Source organism: Agelaius phoeniceus, chromosome 28 (genome assembly GCF_051311805.1).
Source record: "Agelaius phoeniceus isolate bAgePho1 chromosome 28, bAgePho1.hap1, whole genome shotgun sequence".
NCBI lineage: Eukaryota > Metazoa > Chordata > Aves > Passeriformes > Icteridae > Agelaius > Agelaius phoeniceus.
Window position 1 is genome coordinate 3848298 of NC_135292.1, and position 26760 is coordinate 3875057.

General features: G+C 49.8%; 2 protein-coding genes across 2 annotated transcripts in view; one reads left to right on the plus strand and one right to left on the minus strand.

Annotated features, from left to right (window-relative positions):
• LOC143696054 (uncharacterized) overlaps positions 1-26760 on the minus strand; it is a 569411-nt gene that overhangs the window by 202513 nt on the left and 340138 nt on the right. The gene's annotated exons all lie outside the window — the stretch shown is intronic.
• LOC143696055 (uncharacterized) overlaps positions 1-26760 on the plus strand; it is a 224075-nt gene that overhangs the window by 119779 nt on the left and 77536 nt on the right. The gene's annotated exons all lie outside the window — the stretch shown is intronic.

The following is a 26760-nucleotide window of genomic DNA, read 5'->3' on the forward strand; positions in this document are numbered from 1 at the left end:
ACCACCCCATTGCACCTTCTTGATCTGAAGGGGACTAGAAGTGCTTTCACTGCAGTTCTTTATTTCTGCTGTCTGATAATGGGAAGGTTTCACAGAAGTCTTGGATGGACTGGATCAGGGAATAGTCAAGCAAGAAAACCTGAGCAACCATCACCCAACCCCACTGACAGAAGAACAAGTCCCATTAGGAAAAGCACCTCAGGCGTTTTCATAGTTGATAATATGTATCCTACTAAACATTATGGATTATAATCTTTTCCCTTTCGAAACTTATCAGAGGGGACTTCTGCCTGCTTTGTGAAGGGAGCCCCTGGGGCCCATTCCCTCCCAGAGGGGCTGCACTTGCTGCCTGCCGGGGCTTTCATTGCTGGGCCCACTGGGAGCCCCTGAGCTGGGCTGGGCACCAAGGGCAGGGCTGGCCCGGCTGTGATGCCTCTGGCCCCTGTGACACCAGGGGCAGCGTGTCACAATGGGGGCAGCTGGAAAAGGCCCCCGCAGGTAACGCTGGCCCAGCACAGCCTGGGCAAGCGGTGAGTGCGCACGTGGCGGGGCTGGGCCGGGCCAGGGCCGGGCCACAAGCGCCACACCCGGGCCTGCATTGTCCCCCTGCACCCAGGGCCAGCCCCTGGGGCCGGCGCCTTGGCCGGGGCACGGGGCTGCTGCTGCTGGCCCACTGGCACAGGCCCTGCTGCCTGCCAGCTGCCCGGGGCCCTCTGCTTCTGCCCTCACATCCCTGCGCCTCCGGGCCTCACTTCAGCCCCCACAAGCTCCCTTGGCAGCCCCAGTGAAAGCCTTGTCTCTCTCCTCCTGCAGACCATGGCGCACAGAGCAGTCCTGGCTGGGCTTGTGCTGCTCCTCTTCCTGTTCCCACTTTCCGTGGTGGACAGATTTCACGGGGATGGGCAGCCCCGTGCAGAGGAGATGAAAGCGGCCCCCCCAGAGCCAGCTGAGCCTGGCTGGGGACCCTGGCTCCTGGCTGCCTTGCGCTACCTGCACCAGCTCTGGCAAATTGCTCAGCCGCTGCTCCTGCTTTTGGGCTGGTGGCTCAGGCGCAGAAGGGCAGCCACGAGGCAGAGAGCAGCGGCCCAGAGAGCTGAGGAAAAGGCCAGAAGGAGGAAGGTGGAAAGCGAGCGGAGAAGGCGGCTCCTTAGGAAGAGATTCAAAGACATGGAGCAAATGCGCCGGGCCACAAAAGAAATAGAAAAGCTAATGGCCAGGCTGATTGGAATGAATAGGGATACAACCAGGATGCTGAAGGTAGGCAGGGCAGGCTTTTGGAGGAGCACAGGCAGTGGCTGTGTGAAGAAAAGCTTCCTGCTGGAGATGCTCTCTGGGCCGGCCAAGGCGAGCCGCACATCTTTGTGAGCAGCCGGCGCACAGAGCTGCGCTTGCTGCCCAGCACAGCCCTGCGCCGGGGCACAGGCTCCGGGCTCCTGACACACCCTGCCCCTCTGCCCTCTCTCTCCTCACGGGATCTGTAGTAACTGCATCTATTTTAACCCTTTCCCATACAGAGCCTTTGCATCTGCTCGGAGGAAAGCACCATCTGAAGGAATCAGGCACTATGATTGGAGATTGATTCAGATTCTTAAATAGTTTTGAAATATTTAAAATATCTTATTTAAAAAAAGTTGTCTTTAGCAACATTTTCCAAAGTTTTTATTACTATAATGTAGATTAATACTCTTGTAAGAGATCATAAATATTTTAATAATAAGAAGGAATTAAATGATGGCAATTTTCCTTATATTACATAGAACTTATACTTCATCAAAATTACCAAGAATTATTGCAGTTAAGCAAAATTGAAGTATACTTTATTTCTGTTTAAAACAGCAAATGTTGCTTAATCTCCATGGTCCAATAATTATTTTGTGTCTTGTTTAATATTCATATATACAGTACATAGACTGTCGCTACGAATGCCTATAATCACAATTGGTTAATTTAAATTACACTCTCTGCCCTCCTGTCTCGGGAGGGTGACTTCCCTCAGGCAGCTGCAGTCCCTGTCAAGATGCAATAAAGGCAATGCCTGAACAAACGCTGTGTCTGTGAGTGTCCATGCTGGACTCAGGTGTCAGCTGTGGGGAATTCCTGACACAGGGGCACCACAGCAGCCCTTGGCCATGCAGAGGCTCCTTTCCTCCCCTGCAGCAGCTGCTCCTTTGGTGCTGTGATCCAGCCTCTGCTCTGCGCGATGCCAAATGCAAGAAAACCAGGAGTGCCACCACTCAGACTGTCACTCGGGTCCCTGCAGAGCTCAGGAGCCACCATGGCTGTGTAGGTGTGGAACCTGCAGTGGGCCATGACAGCAGGGACAGCAGGGACAGCAGGGACAGGGGGACACAGCACAGCAATCACAGCCCGGCTGCCCTGGGACAGGCCCGGCAGGCAGACAGGACACGGGGCAGGCAGGAGTCCCCATCCTCTCTGTGCCCTCCTGAGCACAGGCACATAAGGGACAGGGGCAATGGGGACACAGCCGGCCCCTCTCCTCTGGGAATATCCCACCTGCCCAGGGGCCCTGACAGAACGCAGGGGCTGAGGCTCTGCAAGGGGAACCCAAGGGTGAGCAGGAGGACCTCCAAGTTACATCTGCCCACATTCTGCCTGCAAACTGCTGCGTGGAGGAGAAAACCAGAGGGGCCTTGCCACAGCAGATCCCATCTGAGGGAAGGTGTTCTCTATTCCTGCACACGGGTGCCCCATGCAACATGGAGCACATGAATGCACTTTGACACCAGATTCTCACCCCTGCTCGAGCGCTCTGGCACAGCAGGAGCGGCCATTCCCTAATAACACACGGGTTTGCAACTCTTGTGCAAAGCAACACAAATTGTCTCTCTCCTCCTGCAGACCATGGTGTCCAAATCAGTCCCTGCCCTGCTGGTGCTGCTCCTCTTCCACTTCCCACGGCCTGTGGTGATCAGTTGGGATGAGGATGCAGAGCTGGGCAAAGAGGGCCTGGAGCAGGCTCCCCCAGAGGCACCCGAGCCTGCCTGGGGACCCCTGCTCTGGGCAGCCGTGCAGCAGGGGCCCTACTGGGCTGCTGCTGAGCTGCTCTTCCTGCTTTTCTTCCTCTGCCTCAGGCCCAGAAGGGCGGCCATGAAGCAGAGAGCAGCGGCCCGGAGAGCTGAAGAAGAGGCCAGAAGGCGCAGGATGGAAATGGAGCAGAGAAGGCTTCGGGTGTCTGTGGAACATTCCCGGGTTTCTGGGGAACATTCCCGGGTGCCTGGGGAACACTCCTGGGTTTCTGGGGAACACCCCCGGGTGTCTGGGGAACACTCCCGGGTGTCTGGGGCTCTCCTGGCCCCGTTCCCAGCCCAGGTTCCCGGGGTTCAGGAGCTGCCCTGGTGCCCGGGCCCCGCGACATCGCCTGGGTGCACTTGGAGCCCGAGGTGCAGGCGGGCGCCGCCCGCGAGGCCCTGCAGGGCTTCAGCATCACCCAGAGCAGCGCCAGGAAGATCTCCTGCGCCAAAAAGGGACCCAGTTTCCCACCCAAATCCCCTCTCTCCATCCCAAATGCTTCTTTGTGCATTCCAAATCCTTCTTCTTTCACCCCAAATCCCCTTTCCCAGCCCCCAGGGATTTTGTGGTTCCAGAGGGGTTATTGGGGTTTTTCCCAGCATTGTACCCAGGGTCTCTCTGCAGACATTGCACCTGGAGCTGCCCCAAATAAACCCCAAATAACCCCAAATTTTGGGACTGGGGGCGGGGGGGGGGGGGTGGTGATTCTAAAATTCGGGGTTTGGGGGTGTTTGACCCCAAACTTTGGGAATTGGGGGGTTTGATCCTAAAATTTGGGGGTTGGGTGGGATTGATCCTAGAATTTGGGGTTTAGGGGATTTTGACACCTCAGGGTTTGGGGATTTTTGACCCCAAACTTTGGGAATTGGGGATGTTTGACACCCCTGGGTTTGGGATTTGGGGGTTTTTGTTCCCAGGATTTGGGGTTTAAGAGGTTTTTTTTCCCCCAGGATTTGGGGATCAAGGGGTTTGACACCCAAACTATGGGGATGAGGAGGGTTGGACACCTCAGATGTTTCAAACCCCAGGATTTGGGGTCAGGGGGTTTTGGCCCCAAAGATCAGGAATTGGGGGGATTGATCCCAGGATTTGGGGGGATTTAACCCCAAAGTTGGGGGGATCAGGGGGATTTGACACCCCAGAGTTTGGGATCGGGGGGCCTTTGACCCCAAAGTTTTGGGATTGGTGGCTTTGACCCCAAACTTTGGGATCAGGGTGGTTGGACACCCCAGATATTTCAAACCCTAGAGTTGGGGATTGGGGGTTTAGACCCCAAACTTTGGGGGTTGGGGGTGTTTGACACCTCAGGATTTGGGATTTGGGGGTGTTTGACCCCAGACTTTGGGAACGGGGGGTGTTGGACACCCCAAATGTTTCAAACCCCAGGATTTGGGGTCAGGGGGATTTAACCCCAACATTTGCAAATTGCAGAGTGTTTGACACCCCAGGATCTGCGATTTGGGGGGTTTAAGGCCTAAAATTTGGGGTTCGGGCTGGGGGGCAGGGGGGGAGGTTGAGATCCCAGAGTTTGGGTCTGGGGGTGTTTGGCCCCCCCCAGTGTTTGAACCCCCAGGATTTGGGGTCCGGGAAAGTTGACCCCAGGACTTGGGGTGTTTGACCCCAATGTTTGACCTCACCTCGGGTTTGGGGTCGGGGTTGAGATCAGGGACATTCCCTGGAGCCAGCGGCGGGATCGGGATCGGGAACGGGATCGGGAAGCGGAACAGGAACGGGGAGGGTCCCTGAGCCAATGCCGGACCCCAACCCCAGGGAGAGGCCCCGCCCCAGTCCCGGAATGGCCCCATCCCCACAATCCCGGAGCCCTCCCCAGGCCCAGCCCCTCCCCAGCCGCTGAACGGAGCCTCCCTCAATCCCAGCCCGCCCCGATCCGGGCCGGAGCCATCCCCAGAGCCTCCCCCATTCCCGGCCCGGACCCTTCCATCCCTTTTTGGGGCGGCTCCTGCCGCTCCCCGCCCATTTCTGGGGGTTCCAAAGGGCCCCGCGGACCCTCCCCATTTTGGGGGTGTTGGGGGGGCCCCAGGGCCGCCCCGAGGGCCGAGGGGGGATCGAAAGCCCCAAACCCGAGGGGCTCCTGGGGGTGCCCAGTTCCTCCCGTCCCCAGTCCGAAACAGATCCTGGCCAATCAGAGGGCGGGGCGCTGATGACGATTCTGTTGCCGGGCAGACACTCGGCGCACTGGCCCCGCCCGGCGATTTCCAGCGAATCAGCGCCCGGCTCGGCTGTGACTCATCGCGTGCCGGGCAGAACCCAGCGCCTCTCACAGCGCTGGCCAATCAGAGACTGCGCGGGGCCATTCCCAGCCAATCAGAGCGTTTGTCGCTGATGGCTCTCAGTGTCCAGGAGCGGAATTTGGGGCGGGGGGCGGTGACCCCGGCGATGGGGATGGGGCGTGGGGGGCAGCTGGGGCCGCACTGGTGGCACTGGGGGCGCTGGGAGCCCCCCCGGCCGCGGGGGGAGCGGGGGGCGCGGGGAGAAGGGGGGCGGGGGGGCCCCAAATTCAACCAAAGGGGGGTCGGGACCCCCAAAGGGAGCAGGAGGGGCCTGGAACCCCCAAAACCAAGCACGGGGGAGGGGATTGGGGACTGGGGGAACGATGGGGAAGGGGCGGGAGAGGGGCGGGGAAGAGCGGGATGGGACCCTCAAATTGAGGTGGGAGGGAGCTGTGGACTGGGGGAAACCCCCATCAAATCCCATTAAAATCCCATAAAAATCCCATTAAATTACACTCAATTCCCATTAAACACCATTAAAATCCAATAAAATACTATTAAATTCCATTAAAATCCCATGACATGTCATTAAAATCCCATAAAATTCCATTACAATCCCATCAAATTCCATTAAAAGTCCCTAAAATCCAAAGAAAATCCCATTAAATCCGATTACATTTCTATTAAACCCCTTTACATTCTATTAAAATCCCTCTAAATTCCTATTATAATCCATTAAAATTCCCTCAAATCCTATAAAATGATCCCAAACCCATACAGTGCCCTGAATTACCCCACATACACATTGCCCTAAAAACCCAACAATGTGAAAAATTACCCCAAATGATCCCAAATTTACCCTGAATAACCCCAAAAACCCCCAAATAGCCCCAAAGGCACAAAAAGAACCCAAATCCCCCAAATGACCCCAAATCCCCCAAATGACCCCAAATCCCATAAATGGGACTGGGAGAGGGGAGGAGAGGGCAGGGAAAGGGGGAGTGGGACAAACTGGGCAAGGAAATCAAACTCTGCAGTCAGACAGAGCAGGGATTTGTGTATCCAGTGCTGGGAGCGAGGGGGATCTCTCTGGCAAAAACCCACTCAGTCTCCTTTGGCCTTCAGCTCCATTTTAAAAGTCACAATTACAACACTTCATTAGCATACTCACATTTGCATAAAGCTGTGTCCCGGTTTTACAGCCGTGTGTGGCTTCAGCGCCTGCGTCCGTTCCTCCTGTGGCGGCCCTCAGTCTTCTGGTGCTCTTTTGATGAAGGCTTCTGTCGTCCTCCTCACGTTGGAACTTTTTACCTGGACCATCAGCCCATGCCTGGTGCTCCTTGTTCTTCAGTCTAACCTGGTCTGAGCTGATTTTGCCCTTTGCAAGCTCTGTTCAAACTGGCTCTCTCGCTCTCGGTGCGTTTGTTGTGTCGCTGGCTCTGCTCTCTCTCTTGCTCTGCTGCCTCGCTGGCTTTGCCTGCATGTGAAAAATGCATGTATTTTATGATTGGCTTTTCGCAAATATTAAAATGAATATTATATGTCTGGTGTTAGAATATTTTATATATATATATATTATATATATATATATTATATATATAATATATATTATATATTATATGGTTATATATTATATATTATTATATATTATATATAATGAATTATGGATAATATTATATATATCTATATATATAAAATATATTATATATAATATTATATATGTTATATATAATATAATATATATTATATAATATAATAATATGACATATATAAAATATATAATGTATAATAATATATAATATATATTTTATATATTATATATTATATATATTATACATTATATATTATATATTACATATATTAAAAATAATATATTATATATTGTATATTATATATATCATATATATTATATATTATATATATATATATAAATATTATATGTCTGGTGTATTAATTCTCTTAAGTACTGTGTTAAATATAGTTTTAGGTTATAAAAAATGTTAAAATAGAAACGATGCTATGTAGGATTCTTGCTTTAAAGAAAGGACTCGCACTGAGATAGCAGCCACAGGATACCTAAATCTTTCAGAGAAAAAGAATTTATTGCCCTCTTATCAGAAGAAATGAACTTCTTCCCGCCTCGAAGGCGCTGTTAGGATTCAGAGGAAGAAGGTGGCACTGCCCAGACAGAATCCTGTGTTTGAATGGAATTTATGCATCATGGATGAAGTGTATGAATATGCAACAGGCTGTTGATTTTAAGGATTAATCCTTTGTTAACGGGTGTCCCTTTTCGGGCTCGTGCTGCCCAGAAAAAGGTACCCGGACCTCCATAACCCTTTTTCTCTATTGTCTCATATTGTCCTAATTCAAATTGTCCAAATTATTATTTCTCTAATTGCATTGCTATTTTTATAACCATTTTATTACTAATGAACTTTAAAAATTTCAAAATCAAGTGATTGGCGTGTTTCACACTGCACATCTCGCTTCAGGGCTGCTTGTGCTGAACCTTGCCTTGCACAGCCCTGAGGATTCCCCCAGCCTGGGCTCCCAGCAGCTCCAGGCCCGGCCAGGAGGAGCAGCAGGGCCAGGGCTGGCCGGGCGTCGCCCCAGATGTGGCCCCCGCTGGTGGCACAGCCGGACCCTTGGGAGGCTGCCTCAGGCTTTATTGTCCACCAGCATCCCAGGAGGGAGCAGAAAATCCTCCTGCAGACGCTGATTCCGGAGGCTCCCAGCGCTTCCTTGTCCCCAGGAGCTTCTGCCAAGCCCCAGTGAAACCTCGGTGCCACATTGTTCCACAGCCTCACAACGCTCTCCTGGCTCCCGTGAGGTCCCTCTGGGTCCCGCTGCAGCCTTGGCTCCATCAGGGTCTCCTGGCTCCCATCAGGGTCTCCTGGCTTCCATCAGGGTCTCCTGGCTCCATCAGGCTCTCCTGGCTTCCATGATGCTCCACTCTGTCCCAAGGGGCATCCGCGGCTCAGCTTTGGAGCCCTGCAAGATCCAAAGGTTCCCCCAAAAAACACCAGCCCAGGGACCCCCAGGATATTTGGGCTGAGCTCCTGCTGCCCAGGCACCTGCATGGAACCCAAGTGACCGCTGGGACTCCATGGAATGTCCTGGAACAAACTGTCCCTGGTCAGACAGGGGTGCCATGGAACACAGGTGCCACTGGGACACGGACACTGCCCATGGAACCGAGTGTCCATGGGGACAGAGCCGGGCCTGATGGAACACTGGAGAACATTGTCACCCCATGGAATCCCATGGAACCAGGTGGCCATGGTGACACTGGAGAACATTGTCACCCAATGGAATCCATGGAACCAGGTGTCCATGGTGACACTGGAGAACATTGTCACCCCATGGAATCCCATGGAACCCCGTGTCCATGGTGACACTGGAGAACATTGTCACCCCATGGAATCCATGGAACCAGGTGTCCATGGTGGCACTGGAGAACATTGTCACCCCATGGAATCCCATGGAACCATGTGTCCATGGTGACACTGGAGAACATTGTCACCCCATGGAATCCATGGAACCAGGTGTCCATGGTGACACTGGAGAACATTGTCACCCCATGGAATCCCATGGAACCAGGTGTCCATGGTGGCAGAGCCGGGCCCAATGGAACCTACTGGAACACAGGAGAACATTGTTACCTGTTGGAACCCGGGCTGCTGAGAATTTCGGACTTTCTGAGCTGACAGACACTGACCCTCAAGAGAACACTGCATTTGAACTGAGGCTGTGGAGAAGGCTTCCAAAATGGAATGATGGAACTGGGATTATGGGTGTGGAGTTTGAATAGAAGGGTGTAATATCACATGGTGGACAACTTGGAGTTTAAGGTTTTAGAATATAGTAATATATATAAAGCAAGATGGTGGTTTTAAGGTGGAGGCTGATCCTTTTTCTTTGCCTCCTTCTCCTTCTCCTTCTTCTTCTTCTTCTTCTCCTCCTTCTTCTTCTTCTTCTTCTTCTTCTTCTTCTTCTTCTTCTTCTTCTTCTTCTTCTTCTTCTTCTTCTTCTTCTTCTCCTTCTCCTTCTCCTTCTCCTCCTCCACCTCCTGGACCTCATCCTTGTCCTCCTCCTCGTCCTCCTTGTCCTCGTACTTGTCCTTGTCCACCCTCCTCTTCCTCCTCCTCCTCCTTCTCGGGTTTGGGTGGTATCGTGTCATTGGATAAAAAGTCCCTTATGTTGGACACGGGTGGTTGGTTATTGGGTTAAAAGTAAAAATAATTTAGCTGCCATTTCTTAATTGGACAGTTTATCCTCAAAAGACCTTGCAGAGAGAGAGACGGGGCTCCATTTTTACCTTGTTAGTGAAGTGCTGCAGAACTCACAGCTTGTGAGACTGTTCTAGAGACAAGAGCTAATGAACACCTGAGTCCAAACAAGAAATGCTGTCTTGGGATTTCATCCCGACCTTGGCAGAAAAGAAGCAAAAGAATTGACTGTTACCCCATGGAATCTCGTGGAACCAGGAGTCCACTGTTTCACGGTGCAGCCTCAGAGAGCGGTGAGACCATTGTGGCACCATGGAATATCCTGAAACCACGGCTCCCTTGTGACAAACCTGGGATTTATGAAACCAAGGACACTGCTGGGATGCAATGGAATCTCAAGGGACCAAGGGTCAGCTGTCAACACATCAGCTTCTCAGGAAACCAAGGCAAACACTGTGACACAGAGAGGGGCCCTCATGGGACCCAGGAGACCATGGTGACACCGTGGTGGGATCTCATGGAACCAAGAGCCCAGAGTTTCATGGCTCAGCCTCAAGGAGCGCTGGAGACCATGGTGTCCCAAAGGGAACACATGGAACAAAGGCTCCTTAGTGACACAGCAGGGCCTCATGGAATGCAAGAGATCATCCTGATGGAATGGGAACTCATGGATTCAAGGGTCCACTCTTTTGCTGCATGGCCTCATGGAATGCTGGAGACCATTGTGGCACCATGGAAATGAATGGCACAAAGGCTCCACTGTGACCCAGCAGGGCCTCATGGAACCAAGGACACCGCTGTGATACAATGGATTCTCATGGAACCAAGGTCCAGTTGTGACAAAGCTGGGCCTCATGGAACCAAGGACACAGCCGTGATGCAATGGAATCTCTAGGATCCAAGGATCAATTGTCAACCCATCAGGTTCCCATGAAACCAAGCAGAACATTGTGACACAGTGGTATCTCATGGGAGCAAGGCTCTGCTTTGATCAAATGGGGCCTCATGGGACACAGGTGCCACTGGGACATTGTCAGGCCTAGTAGGAACAAGACACCACTGTGTCAGACCAAGGCCTCATGGGACCTAGGAGAGCCCTGGGACACAATGGAACCTGATGGAACCAAGGGCCCATTGTGACACGGCAGGGTCTCATGGAACCCCTGTGCCACTGGGACATTGCCAGGGCTGGTGCAAGCAAGGTTCCACTGTGACAAAGGCAGGCCTTGTGGCACTCAGGAGACCATTGTGGGACAATGGAATCTCATGGCAGCAAGGCCCCATTGTGACAAAGCGCGGCCTCATGGAAGCCCAGTGCCACTGGGACATCTCCAGCCTTGGAGGAAGCAAGTGTCCATTGTGACACAGCACAGCCTCAAATCACAGGAGAGCAGAGGGATGCCATGGAATCTTGGGGAACCAAGTGTCAATTCTAAACGCAGCGAGGACTCATGGAACCCAGGAGACCATTGTGATGCTGCACTTTGTCACAACGGGGCCGTGCTTCTATGAGGATCCATGGGCCCACAATGTTCTCCTGGGTTCCAGGAGGCCCCGCTTGGTCACAATGGCCCCTTGCTCCCACGAGCCACAGCACGGTCCCTGTTGCCCCTGGGTTCTGTGAGGCCCTGCTGCGTTCACAACTGACACTTGCTTCCATGGGATTCCATTGCGTCACAGTGGCCCCCATGTTTCCATGAGGTTCTGCTGTGTCACAGTGGACACTGGGTTCCACAAGAGCTGGCAATGTCCCAGTGGCACCTGTGTCCTGTGGGCCCCACTTTGCCAAAGCAGAGCCTTGGCTCCATGAGATTCCAGGCTGTCCCAATGCTCTGCTGAGTTCCACGAGGCTGTGCTGTGTCACAATGGACACTGAGTTCCACCTGCCCTGGCAATATCCAAGTGGCCCCTGGCTTCCATGAGGCCCCGTTGTGTTGGCAGGTGACACTTGGTTCCCCAAGGTGTCATTGTCACGCCGCTCTCCTGGGCGCCCTGAGGCCTTGCTGTGTGTGAGAAATGACCACTACTTTTAAAATTTTAAGGGTTATTCAACCTTGAAAAAAATGACAACAAAGGACTGAAACAGCACTGGGAGCCCTTCCCCACCCCGTGGCTATCAGCCACATGGCTCCTTCACAAATTGGCTGCTCCTCCTTTTAGACTTTTGGTGTTGCATCAGGTAATCCTAGCCCCACCCAAAGTCTGTCAGGTAACTCTTTGTGGCCGTCCATTGGTGGAGAATGCTTTCTTGCACCCTGACTGGAGAGCAGGTGTTGCCATGCCTGCCTTCCAGTGACAAACCTGCCCTCCCCAAATGCCCCAACCACCAAGGCCATTACAAGGGCAAGGGAAAGAGGACTATGGGGGACAGATGACAATAACATCACTACACATCTTAACACACACATAGGATCTATCTCCTCACTGTGAGACCCAACTATGACATTACTCATCTGTAACACTGTGCAATAATGGAGCCTTGTTCCTAGCAGACCTGGCAATGTCCCAGTGGCACCTGTGTCCCATGAGGCCCCACTTGGTCAAAGCAGAGCCTTGGCTTAACAACTGACCCTTGTTTCCTTGAGATTCCATTTGTGAAAAACACGTTCACTCTCCTGTGAAAATGTACAAAGTTTAATAAGGGACAATGGGAGACCAGGACCATGGAACAAAGGTTATTACAGCCGGGTGCATCTTGGCACTCAGCCAGGAGCACCCTGTTACCTTCAGGGATCCCCTGAAATACCTTTCCCCTTACATCAGCCTGGTGCATATTCATAGAGCCTCATGCATACCCATAAACTACTTTACATATTCCAGGAATGATTTTACATGGCCCCTCCTTGGGTCTGCCTTTTCAGAGCATGTGTGTTTCTTGGCTGTGGTTTTGGCTCCTTCTCTTTATCACCTCCAGTTTTTGGGCCTTGCTACACTCTGCCTTCAGATGGGGAGTGCTGATAGTTGGCAGATCTGTACAGGTGTCCTCATCCTGGGTGCATTGGATGTTATCCCATCCAAGCAGGCAGTTTAACACAAGGACACTTCTATCAGCTATTTCACTACTATGTCTAAGCTCAATTAACAACAGAAATAAAAACTACATCTTTAGAACCAAGTTATTTTACCACCACACATATAAAATCCATTTTAATATTTGCAAAAAGCCAATATTATGATATTTATCTCTAACAGGGTGAAGGAGCCCTGGCCCAGGCTCTGGCCATGGGGACACGGGGACGCTGGCGGGGGGTCCCTGTCCCCCTGTGCCACCCCCAGGGCCCCGGCCCCCCGTCCTCGTGTCAGGCTCTGGGGTCGATCTCGTGGAACATCCTCTGGGGGAGGCTGCGGGGCCAGGGGCGGGGGGACCCGGGGGGACAGGGGACCCCGCTGTGCACGAGCAGGGTTGGACTGCTCTGGGGGGAACTGTGAGGGGGCCGGGGCAGAGTGACCTACCCAGGGACCTCACACAGCCCCCGTGATGTCACACAACCCCCGTGATGTCACAATGCTGCCTGTGATGTCACACAGTCCCTGTGATGTCACACTGCCCCTGTGATGTCACACTGCCCCTTGTGATGTCACACTGCCATCTATGATGTCACACTGCCCCTGTGATGTCACACAGCCCCTGTGATGTCACACTGCCCCTGTGATGTAACGGAACCCATGTGATGTCACACACTCTGTTATGTCACACAACCTCCATATGATGTCATTCAGCTGCTATGTGATGTCACAGGGCAGATTTGTGATGTCACTGTCACCCTGTGATGTCACAGCCTTCTCTGTGGCATCACACAGCTGCTCTGTGACTCTGTGTCACAACCCACATTGTGATGTCACAGAGCCGCCTTCTGTGATGTCACAGCTAGCTCTGTGATGTCACAACCCCCTCAGTGCTGTCCCACAGCCCACTCTGTGCTGTCCCACAGCCCCTTGCTGCCATCCCAGCTGCTCTGTGGCTCTGGGACACAGCCCCAGAGGTGCTGCTGTGACACAGCCCCCGCGGGGACATCCCACAGCCCCGGCCAGTGCTGAGCCCCTGGGAGCTCTGTCTGTGCCCTGCTCGTGTCCCTGAGGGGCCCTGGCAGTGCCCCAGCCCTGCTGGGCTGTGCACAGGAGCTGCTCCTGGCCAGAGCTGTCTCTCTGCAGCTCTGCTGCCCTTGCCAGGAGCTGCCTCTGGGCCAGGAGCCTGGCCCAGCTCAGCAGCACAGACACAGCACAAGGACTTTAATCACCCTCTGGGCCTTTGCTGCTCTTTGCATCACACCCAGTCCCTCAGAGTGGGCTCAAAGACTTCTCAAGAGCTCCAAGTCAGATTGAAATACTGAAGTTTCTTGTACTTTAAAGAGATCCCTGTGAGGGACAGCACTGAGAAAGTGTCCCCGGGTTCCAGGGAGAGCAGAACACTGGAGGCACTGATGGCAGCTGGGGACAAACAAGGCAAAGGTGTCTCTGGTGCTGAGCAAACCTGGATTTGTTTCAGGAATGCAAAGGGCCAAGGCCTGAGACCCAGGGCCTGGCCAGGCAGATCCTGTCCCTCCCTCCTTGCTCAGGGCTCTTCCCGGGATGGGCCCTGGCATGTGGGGATGGGCAATGCCAAGGGCAGGAGCGTGGGGCGGCCCCTGCCAGGCTGCTGAGCAGGGACAAGGAGGCAATGAGGCCCCAGGCCTGCAAGGGTCACTTGTCCCCTCCTGGCTCAGGCCCAGGGCCAGCAGCCATGGCCAAAGTGCTGCCCAGGTTGGCTCTGTCAGGGCTGTCTTGCAGCTGCTGCCCATCCCTGTGCCCTGTGCAGCCCAGGCTGTCCCACGGTGTCCCTGCCCCGGCCTCTGTCCCTGCAGGCTCTGGGCATCCCCCGGCTGCCCCACCTGGCTGGGCCCTTCCTTTGCTGACAGCTCTGCCTCCTGCCTGCCCCTGCCTGCCCACACAAAGCCTGGGGCTGCTCCAGGCTCCTGCTGGGGCCGTGCTGCACCACAGCCCTGCCCTGACAGGGAAATTCCTTTCTCCTGCTGCCACTCTGGGCCTCCCCAGCTGCCCTTGGTGTTAATTCTTTCTCTCTCTGGCTGTTTTCCACTATGGCAAAAGGATCCACCAGCCCTGAAATCGCTCTTTAAACACTCTCATGGCTCTGCTCCACTGTCCTCAGTCTCCACCCCACTGACCACAGAGCTCCTTTGTCCCTATACAGTGCTCATGGGCCCAAGGCCTCCAAACCCCCACTCCTTGGGACATCTCTGGGCCCTCTCCAAGGTGTTTCCAAATGAAAACATTCGGCTCAGAGTCTAAAGAAATCACCAGAGGACAGGGCCAGCCTGACCTGTCTGTCCTGGCTACTTTTGTCTGGGAGGCAATCCTTGGATATACAGAATTTGGGAGGCCAAATTCTAATTTTGGCCACGGTCCCTGGACAAGAAGGCTGGTTCTTTTCCATAGGAATGAAGGAACAGAGCCCCAGTGTTTCAGGGGAAGATGAGAGGTGACCACCAGAGGCCAAGGCCAGCCAGACCTGGCAGGTTTTGTTTTGTGAGATACCCTTGCAAATAGGAATTATTTTAGGCAGAGTACCCATTTTGGCAATGGGCATCTGAAAAGTCAGACAGCTCTTTTCCATAGCAAGGGAAGCACAGAGCCCCAGTGCTCCAGGAGCTGATGAGAGGCAGCCCTTGACACCCCTAGATCAGCCAGAGCTGTCAGGTGGCCCCTGGGAGGCCAAGCCAGCCAGAGCTGTTCCATGTTCCCTGGGTTCCATGGGGCCCCACAGTGTCCCAATGGTCCCTTGCTTCCATGGGGCCCTGAGGTGTCATAATGCCCCCTTGGTGACAGGTGGCCCTGAAGGTTGGAATGGTCTCCATGGTTCCATCAGGCCCCACAGAGCCACAATGGTCTCTGGGTCCATGGAGCCCCCCTGTGTCACCATGGCCCATTGGTTCCCTGGGCTCCAGTGGGGCCACAATGATCCCCTTGGTTCCCTGGGCTCCAGTGGGGCCACAATGATCCCCTTGGTTCCCTGGGCTCCAGTGGTGCCACAATGATCCCCTTGGTTCCCTGGGCTCTAGTGGTGCCACAATGATCCCCTTGGTTCCCTGGGCTCCAGTGGTGCCACAATGATCCCCTTGGTTCCATGGGCTCCAGTGGGGCCACAATGATCCCCTTGGTTCCATGAGGTCCCCACAGTGTCCCAGGGATCTCCATGGGAAGGAAAGAACCCAGCCCCACTGTTGCAGGCGCAGCCACCAGAGGCCAAGGCCAGCCAGCCTTGACGGTACTGGCAGATTTTGCCTGGGAGCAACCCTTGGATATTGAGAATTTCAGAGGTGGAATCCCAATTTCAGACATGGACACTGGAGGAGAAGGATGGTTCTTTTCCATAGGAAGGAAAGCACAGAACACCGGTGGTGTCTCAGGGGCAGATGAAAGGTGGCCATCAGAGGCCAAGGCCAGCCAGACCTCTCTGTCCTGGCAGCTTTTGTCTGAAAGCAACCCTTGGATATTGGGAATCTGGGAGGTGGAACCCCAATTTCGGCCGTTTCTGCATGGATAAGAAGGACGGTTCTTTTCCATAGGAAGGAAAGCACCCAGCCCCAGTGTTTGGACAGCAGGGGAGAGGCACCCCCAGGAGGCCAAGGGCAGCCAGACCTGTCTGTCCTGGCAGCTTTCACCTGGGAGCAATCCTTGGATGTAGGGAGTTTTGGAGGGGGAATCCCAGTTTTGGCCGTGGTCAAGATGGGTGGTTTTGCCCATAGGAAAGTAAAGCACAAAGTCCAAGTGTTGAGGAAGAAGATGAGAGGTGGCCACCCTCAGGCCAAGCCAGCCAGCCCTGTCTCTCCTGGCACCTTTTGTCTAGGGGCTTTCCTTGGACATTGGGCATTTTGGAGGTGCAATCTCAGTTTTGGCTGTGGGTGCCTGGACAGGAAGAAGAGTTCTTTTCATAAGGAAGGAAAGCACCCAGCCCCAGTGTTTCAGAGGCAGAGGAGGGCCAGCCCTCAGGAAGCCAAGGCCAGCCAGACTTGTCATTCCTGGCAGCTTTTGTCTGGGAGCTATCCTTGGATATAAGGAATTCCAGAGGCAGTCACCCAGTTTTGGCCATGAGTGCCTGGTTGAGATGAAGGGTTTTTTCCCACAAGAAATAAAAGAGATAGTGGAGCCCTGGAAAATGTTAAAAATAGTCTTTGAAAATATTGGGCTTTGTGTTTTCTCAGGTCACTGCACCTGCGTAAGCAGTATGATAAAAGATATAATTGTTAGATGTGGTGATTGTTTAGTAATTAAATATAATTATTCTATAACCATAAGAAGAATCATGAGAAACTATGTTGGAAATTTAAAGGGGGCTATGTTTAGCTGAAATCTGTCCATACAATAGAACAATATAGGTTTAATAATTACATGAAAGTTATGTAATGATAGAGGATAAAACACGTTCACCTCGAATGTGTGGTCGGAATCAGATTTGGGTGGAAACTACCCCGATTCCCAGAGCTCTTGAATAAAAAGCACCGCATATAATCGCTGATGTGATTATGTGTTTCTGAACGCTAACATTTTGGCGACCCTGGCTGGACCCTGCGGGTGCTGCTGAGCGAGTTTTGCGACTCGACCGCGCTCCAGCCGGCACCGAGGGATTCTCGGGGAGCTCGATCGGCCGCGACCGCTTCTGCCGCTCGCAGCGTCCCCGGGAGAAAGGTAAGGTGCTTTTTACTTTGGTTTGGGTGCCTGCCAATGAGACGCAGCGAAAGCTACGCTTGGTTGGGCTAAAGGAATTCCTGCTGGTACAAGCCCAGGCACCGTTCCATAAGACAATCGCGAGAGCGTTGCGGGTTCGGCAATTTGTGGTATATTTGGAATGGAGAAACTTAAAGGGATTTTGGGCAGCAACACCTCTATCCCGCAAAGTTCTCCTTTGGGGTGCTTATTAGCACATTGGAAACAGGGGAGTTTTGGGGAAGAATTACGTAAAGCTAAGTTGATTGATTATTGTAATACATGGTGGCCAGAATATGCCTTGGAGAATGGTGACAAATGGCCAAAATACGGGACTCTGCAATATAACACTATTTCGCAGTTAATGTCGTTTTGTAAACAAGAAGGAAAATGGGATGAGGTTCCGTATGTTGATTTGTTTTTCTATTTACGGGCAAAGCCAGAATGGCAGGATGAATGTGGATTAATGATGGTTAAAACATCTGCAAGCAATAAGTGTGGGGTTTGTGAGGAACGTTGTTTAGAACACTTGGCGTTGAAAGAAAGCCTGAGTAGGGAAAATTAGACAGATATTGATTTACAGGTAGCTCCAATAGGAACAAGAGAACCTAACCCTATCCCACCTGTTCCATCTGTCCCTATCCCACTGCCTGCTCCTACCCCACCTAGTCCTGAACCGGTCTCATCTAGTACACCCTTCCCTCTTTATTCTCCTCTCCCATCGTCACCTGATCCCTCTTCCTCGGAAGATGAGCAAAACCTAACTGTGGCAGGAAGGAGAGAGAGAGAATCAACGATGGGGTAGCCCACAGAACCAGGAGTCGGTCTAACCTTGCCCCAGTTATGGATAGAAAAGACATAGGCAGACAAAAACGAACTGTAATTGCCCCCTTGCAACAAAGTGTAGGAGTGGAAGGGCCAGTATTTATAAAAGTGCCTTTCTCTCCTGCAGATTTAGTTATTTGGAAACAATCAGCCAGAATTCATAGAGAAAATCCTGATAAAATGGCATGAGTATTAAAAATGGTTATAAAAACCTCAAAATCCTGACTGGGATGACATACAAAAATATGTATATTAATATTATATATATATAAAATTATATATAGTATAATAATATATCTAATATATATCTATATATAATATATTAATATATCTAATATATTAATATTAGATACTTTGATGGATTCTACTGAGAAAGAGATGGTACTTAAGGCAGACAAAGAAAGGGCAAGAGAGGACATCAGAAATGGACTCGTAACAGGGAATTGAGATGAGAATTTCCCAATTGAGGATCCAAATTGGGACCCTAATTTATTTTGCGGTATGGGGAGACTACGGAAATATCAAGAGTGGATCCAAATAGGAGTTCAGAATGCTGTGCCCAAAACTATAAATTGGTCTAAACTATACAAAGTTCGACAGGAAGGAATCTCCCACTGCGTTTTTGGAGAGGCTTAAGGAGGTAGCAAGAAAATATACAGATCTCCAAATGGACACAGAACAAGCAAAGGTTCAGCTCGCTCTCATATTCTTGGGCCAGTCACAGGACGATATTCGTAGAAAATTGCAAAATTAGAAGGGGAAGAACTAAGGAATTTGGATAAGCTACTTGAGGTAGCCTGGAAGGTATATAACAATCGCGAAAGAGAAGCTAGTAAAAGGCAGCAGCAGAATCTGTTGGCAGTAATACAAGGAAAAGGGAACCCAAATTTCAGGGGATGTAACAGGAATAGTCAAAATAGGAGACCAGTCACGCAGGGGTTAAACCTAAATCAATGTGCGTATTGCAAGCGGGAGGGGCACTGGAAGAGACAATGTCCAGACTTGAACAACCAGTTTCACCAGGGCAATCAGTGCCAGCAGGTTACAAGGGGATGGTTTTGGGGGAGTATACCAGCTGACTAGACATAGAGCCAGTAGAACAAGTTAAGGAACCTGTTATAAATAAACAATTAGGACATAAAGAAGTCAAATTTCTAATAGATACAGGAGCTACTTACTCGGTATTGAATGATTTGCAAGGACAAACTGGGGACAAGGAAACAACAATAGTCGGCGCTACAGGGAAAGAGGAAAAACGGCCATTCTTGCAACCCCTAGATTTGTGTTTTGGGAACAAAGTTATAACACATGAATTCCTATACGTACCTGAGGGTCCAATTCCACTTTTAGGGAGAGATTTGCTAGAGAAACTTGATGCGGTAATAACCTTTGAAAATGGGGAGCTTATAATGAAAATACCTGAATCAAAGACGAGACAGATTTTAATGATCAAAGAAAAACCTGTTCCCTCTATCCTTAGGGAGGTAGGAGATGCAGTGATTCCCTCTGTATGGGAGACAGATATACCAGGGAAATCTAAATTGGCACAACCAGTGCATGTAGAGTTAAAAGAAGGGGCAAGGGCTCTACAAGTCAAACACTATTCCATAAAACCAGAAGCATGGCGAGGAATAAGTAAAGATTATTGAGAAATTCTTGAAATACCAAATTTTAGAAGAATGTGAATCAGAATTTAATACACCAATATTTCCAATAAAGAAGCCAAATGGTGAATATAGATTAGTGCAGGATTTGAGAGCAATAAATAAAATCACAAAGGACATTTCTCCAGTGGTAACAAATCCTTACACATTGCTAACATCCGTAAAGGAGATATATAAGTGGTTTACTGAAATTGATTTAAAAGATGCCTTTTTCTGCATCCCCCCTTGACAAAGAAAGTAGGAAACTGTTTGCCTGTGAGTGGGAAAACCCAGGGAATGGGAGAAAGACCCAGCGCACCTGGACACGATATAAGAACTCGCCGACCCTATTCAGAAACCAACTGGCAAAGGAGCTGGAGATTTGGACCGAGAGTGGGCAAGTACCAAGAGACCAATACCTGTTGTTGCAGTATGTTGATGATATACTAATAGCTACAGAAGAAAAGCAACCTGTATAAAGGTAACCATTGAGATTTTAAATTCCCTGGGAATGGGAGGTTATAAAGTACCCAGAGGAAAGGCACAAATTGCCCAACAGACTGTGATCTACCTGGGATGTGAAATTTCACAAGGGCAACGAAAACTAGGCACTAACCGTATCCAAGCCATTTGTGCTATTCCAGAGCCCCAGAATCTACATGAGCTGCGAGTCTTCCTCCGGATGGCAGGATGGTGTCGCCTGTGGATCATGGACTATGGACTGATTGTGAAACCCCTGTGTGAAGCTCAGAAGATGCAGCCATTCACCTGGGGCAAGCCACAGAAAGAAGCCTTCCTAAAATTAAAGGAAGCACTGACAACTGCTCCAGCATTAGGCTTACCTGATCTGTCTAAAGATTTTCAGCTGTTTGCCCATGAAAGGCTGCGCCTAGCACTAGGAGTCCTGACCCAAGGTCTGGGAAGCTGGAAAAGGCCGCTGGGCTACTTTTCCAAACAACTTGACAGCATAAGTGCCGGGTGGCCTCCATGTCTGCGGGCAGTCGCAGCCACTGTGATGCTGATACAAGAAGCCAGGAAGCTCACGATGGGAAGGCACATAGATGTCAATGTACCACACATGGTAACCACTGTCTTAGAGCAGAAGGGGGCCATTGGCTATCCCCAAGCAGGATGATGAAATTCCAGGTAGTCCTGACTGAGCAGGATGATGTCACATTAAAAACAACCAACCTTTTGAATCCAGCTCTGTTCCCAGGTACCACAACTGAAGAAGGCCCATTAGAGCATGACTGTGTGGAGGTAATAGAGTACACCTACTCAGCAAGAGAAGACCTGAAAGACGTCCCACTAGAGCAGCCAGAGTGGGAGCTGTTTACAGATGGGAGCAGCTTTGTGGAAAACGGAACCAGATACGCTGGGTATGCGGTAACAACAGTCAGTACAGCAGTGGAGGCAAAGGCATTACCACCAAATACATCTGCCCAGAAGGCAGAACTGGTTGCCTTAACCAGGGCACTAGAATTAAGTGAAGGGAAAAAGGTAAGTATCTGGACTGACTCAAAATATGCTTTTGGAGTGGTGCATGTACACAGAGCACTGTGGAAAGAAAGAGGACTATTGTCCTTCTCTGGGTATGCACATTAAACATCAGGATGCAGTCCTGCAATTGATAAAGGCAGTACAAAAACCTGAACAAGTGGCAATCATACACTGTAAAGCACAGCAATCAGGAAACTCCAAAATCTGTGAGGGAAATCGAAAGGCAGACTGGGCAGCCTGACAGGTTGCTCGAGAGGTGCAAACAACAATGGCATTGATACCTTTAAAGCTTAATGTATCCCAATTCAATTTGCCTCCAGAACCAAAATATTCAGTAGAAGATGAGAGACTGGCACGTTTGCTAAATGCACAAAAGAATTCAGGGGGATGGTATGTGACTGCACAAGGACAGATAGTGGTACCCCCTTGATAATGAGAGAAGTTCTACAAATTAAACATAATGAATGTCACTGGGGAGCAGAGGCATTGGTGAAATTGCTAAAGCAGAGTTTAATTTTGATACGGATGTTAACAATGGCAAAATCAGTAATGTCAAAGTGTGATATCTGCTTGAAAAACAACCCAGTGGCTGGCGACAGGCACAGCTAGGAAGAATTCGGATAGGAATAGAGCCAGGAGACTATTGGCAGGTAGATTTTGTAGACTTGCCAAGAACTCGAGGATACAAATACCTGTTAGTGGGGGTTGACACATTCTCTGGCTGGCCAGAAGCCCTTCCCTGTCACACCAACCAAGCAAAGGAAACAGTAAAGTGGTTACTACAGGAGATAATTCCCAGGTTCGGGGTGCCCCTAGGGTATCATCAGATAGGGGGCCCCATTTCATAGCTACAGTAGTAAGAGAGGTAAGTAGATTGCTGGGGATAACTTGGGACCTCCACACACCATGGAGACCCCAGTCAAGTGGACAGGTAGAGAGGATGAATCAGACACTAGAGAGGCAAATCAGTAAAATATGCCAAGAAGCCAAATTGCAGTGGCCCCAGGCTTTGCCAATAGCACTGTTGAGGATTCGGATAAAGCCTAGGAGTGGGATGTCAGTCAGCCCTTATGAGATATTGCATGGGAAACCATATGAATCTCCTGAGCCTAACCCTAATGTGCACGTCACAGGAAAGCAGGAAGTGTATAATTATGTTCTGTCTCTCGGGAAAACTTTAGCTCGGCTCCGGAGCATCCTCGTGTGGAATAGACCGCTGACTCTCGAGAACCCAGTTCATAACATACATCCAGGAGACGAGGTGTACATCAAGAACTGGAACGAAGAACCGCTGAAAGAAAAGTGGAGTGGGCCCCACCAGGTACTGCTGACCACCTTTACAGCAGCCAAAGTAGCCGGCGTGGACCCCTGGATTCACTACACCCGAGTGAAGAAAATCCATCCTGGATCACGGACTGTGTAAACTGTGGAACCAACAAGGCTGCAGATAAGATGTGTTTAATCACTTTGAGAATGCCATCAGTAATTGTGCCAATGTTATGGTCATTAATGTCTTTGGGATGTGAAATGCAAAAAGATCAACTAACCACTCTTCATTCTAGAATGAAGAGAGAAGTACAAGCAGAAACACAGGGGATAAAGGTTTCTAATGCAGTTTGGGCTGAGAATGTAATGATTGGATAAGTCAAAGCCTTTGCCAAAATGCAAAACACCTGTAGAATAACTGCCTGTCTGCCAATACCAAAGGCAGCAGGAGATCCAGTAAATTGGGGAATCATAACATCAAAACTACCTGAAATACAAAACAACAAAACAATTGCATGCAAACAGGTACCCGAATCGAGGCAAGTAGTCAAGGAAACTTGGGAGAAAATAGGAACATGGATGAGACCCATGGGCCAGAAAGACTGTATTCTAAGTGCTGGCACACTAGGAACCCCTATGGGAGAATCAGGAGGCATCACACAATGGCAATGCTATTTGCCACACTATAAAAAGATTATAGAAAATGTTACAGAAACCACTCTGGTATGGAAGTGTGAGGCCAAGGATCAGAAAGATCAGACAGAGCCTTGGGACAGTGCGTGGTCTGTGAGTATCCTTCAAAGATTCCAATGTATGGCAAACACCCCTTGGTGCATTAAGAGGGAAGGCCCCGAGAATGAAACAGATCCAGCAGTAACAAACACTGCCACCAGTAGCAGAACGAGGGCAGACCAAGTAAGTTGGTGGGCATGTAATAAAACTTATGACTGCACTTCTGATGATGCAGAGATAAAGCAGATGCCACCCCTGGCAATAGCCCTAAACACTGGCTGTGCTTGCAGAGGGATCAAACATAAACAAGGCAGAGGGAATTATAAAGCAGTTGTAGGATGTACCAGGAGTACAGTCCGAGGTCCAGGACAATTTCTATGGGCAGCAAGCGATGGCACCTGGACAACACATCTGCCTGTAGATGGGAAAGTAAAGGAAATTACTTTAGGCCTCCCAACCTCATGTCCAATTTGGAAAAAGTCCCCATTTAACGGAAAACATGAACTTGTGCAGATAAGAGCAAGACGAGAAGTTCTAGACAATGAAAATCCAGATGACACTTGGCAAGAACCCTCTGGTGGAGTGAAATTTGGGTGGGCCCTAGAGTCTTTGCTTGGTCCTGTAGAAAACTATAAGAGTAGGGAGATGCTGTACAAACTTACAGGTCAGGTAGATAGACTGGCAAGAGTCACCCGGGAAGGATTTAAAGAATTAAATGTACAATTACAAGCCAGCACAAAAATGACTTTACAAAATCGATTAGCCTTAGATTTGTTACTCCTGAAAGAGCATGGAGTATGTGGATTTTTAAAGGGACGGGTTGGTCATTGCTGCGTTCACATCCCAAATGTAACTGCAGATGTAGAATGTGACATCAATCAGTTGAAACAAATAGAGCATGAAGCACAAGAAGAGCAAAAGGATTTGACTACGACCTGGCTAGGCAAAATCTTTAAAGGGTTAGGGTGGAATGTGAGTTCATGGATTAAATCTATCATTGAGAGTGTGATAATCTTACTAATTGTATTCTTAGCAATTTGGTTAGTTCACAGCATCTTGAAAGGAGAGATACAGAGGAAAACATCCTGGAACCAGAAGATAATAAAGGCTCTGACACGAGATCCACGCCCACCATCTTCTGGTTCTCCAGTGCGTGACAGCATCCACGACAACGTTTACATCAACCATGGACTTGAAGAATGTCAAGAATAAATTGAGAAATAAAGGACTGTATCAAGTGAAAACATTTACACCTATAGTGAAGTGAAAATGCTTTCCAAGGGGGGAGAATGATAGTGGGGCCCTGGAAAAATGTCAAAAATAGACTCTGAAAATGTTAGGCTTTGTGCTTGCCAGATCATGTGAAATCGCACCTCCGTAAGCAGAACATGATAAATGATATAATTGTTAGATGTGATGATTGTTTAGTAATTAAGTATAATTATTGTTTAACCATAAGAAGAATCGTGAGAAACTATGTTAGAAGTTTGAGGGGGGCCACAAGGAGCCCATGCTTGGCTGAAATCTATGTATACAATAGAACAATTGAAGTTTAATAATTAACATGAAAGTTATGTAACGATAGAATATAAAAACATGTTCATCCCAAACCCATGTCGGAGTCAGATTTGGGTTGGTACCCCTGACACCCAGAGCTCTTCAATAAAAGCACCTGCATAGAATCATTCTGGTGATTATGTGTTTCTGAACACTAATATACCCAGTAAAGTGTTAAACCCTTCCCAGTTGCTGTGCATGAGGCTCTATGAATATGCACCAGGCTGATGTAAGGGGAAAGGTATTTCAGGGGATCCCTGAAGGTAACAGGGTGCTCCTGGCTGAGTGCCAAGATGCACCCGGCTGTAACAACCTTTGTTCCATGGTCCTGCTCTCCCATTAAACTTTATTAAACTTTTTAGATTTTCACAGGAGAGTGAACGCATTTTTCACATTTTTGAATGGTTGAAGTTTTTTCATTTTTCACGGGAGGCAGTTTTGAAGAGCTGCAAGTGGCCAATCTGCCTGCAACAAGGACCATTCCACGGGCTCTTGTCACCTTTCCCGACACGTCTGCTGCAGCTCATGGAGGGTAAAGCCCTGGAGGCTCCTTATGGGCGGTTATGGACGATTGCAGGCAGCGCCTCCATGCCCTGGATCAGCGGTGCCCACTCCTGGGAACCCCCACGTGTTCCAGTTTCTGTGAAACTGCCTGTGAAAAACACGTTCACTCTCCTGTGAAAATGTAAACAGTTCATAAAGGACTTTAATAAAAGTTTAATGGGAGACCAGGACCATGGAGCAAAGGTTATTACGGCCGGGTGCATCTTGGCGCTCAGGCAGGAGCACCCTGTTACCTTCGGGGATCCCCTGAAATACCTTTCCCCTTACATCAGCCTGGGGCATATTCACAGACCCTCATGCACAGCAAACTTTTCCCCCAAACTAGTTTACGTTCCAAGAACTCGATGACTAAAGTACTTCAGATGAAAAATATCTAAAGAAACTAACATGCAATCTAACAGATCTTAGTTAAACAATTCATATTACAAATATACTAAACACAAAACCAAACACCACTATAATTTCTCAGACATTTCAACCAAACAATTAAACTTTAATAACATCCTTAAGTACTCTTGAAAAATTAAAATTATTTTTAAAAAATTAATTGTGTGCGGGTGGTTTTATTTTGATATTGGTTTTTGGATTGTTTGGGTTAGATGATTTAAAAAATGGGACTTTTATAAGAATTGAATCAGCTGAGAAGGTGGCACTCTGCAAACAGAAATGACTGAAAATGAACGGGACAGAAATCAGTAACTCGGAAAGTTTTATTTGCTACCAAATATAACCCACACAATCCCCATCCCATTGCTCCAAATTGAGATCCCACTTCTCCCAATCTCCTTCCAACCCCATCTCAACTTGACAGCTGTGGAATGGAGTGAGTTTGGCATGGGATTGAGTTTTTTGAGGAAGGAACAAGCAATCTGAGGTGGAATTGAGCCCTTTGGGGTTAAAATTCAGTTATTTTCAGTGGAATTTGAGTGGTTTTGAGGTGACTGTTCCATCCCTCCGGACTTTTGGAGGACAGAGAGATGGAGAAGAGAAAAAAATTCAGGCCAAACCAAAGGACAAACAGCCAGGTGTGTTCCCAACATGGATCACAGGGAATGTGAGTGACCAGGGCTGTGCCCAAAGTGCCTCCTCCAGTGGGGGATGGAGCTGCAGCAGCGCACGAAGCTCTTCCCGCACTCGGGGCACTCGCAGGGCTTCCCTTACCGGTGCCTCCGTTGGTGTTGGGTCAAGTGAGAGCTCTGTGAGAAGCTCTTCCCACACTGAGGACACTCGTAGGGCCTCTCCCCAGTGTGGATGCGCTGGTGAATGATGAGGTTGGAGTTGTACTTGAATCCCTTCCCGCAGTCGGGGCAGCGGAAGGGCCTCTCCTCTGTGTGAATCCGATAGTGCAGGAGGAGATTGGAGCTGGTCTGAAACCTCTTCCTGCATTTATCACACTCGTAGGGCCTCTCCCCTGTGTGGATGCGCCGGTGCCTGACGAGGTTGCAGTTGTGCTTGAATCCCTTCCCACAGTCAGGGCAT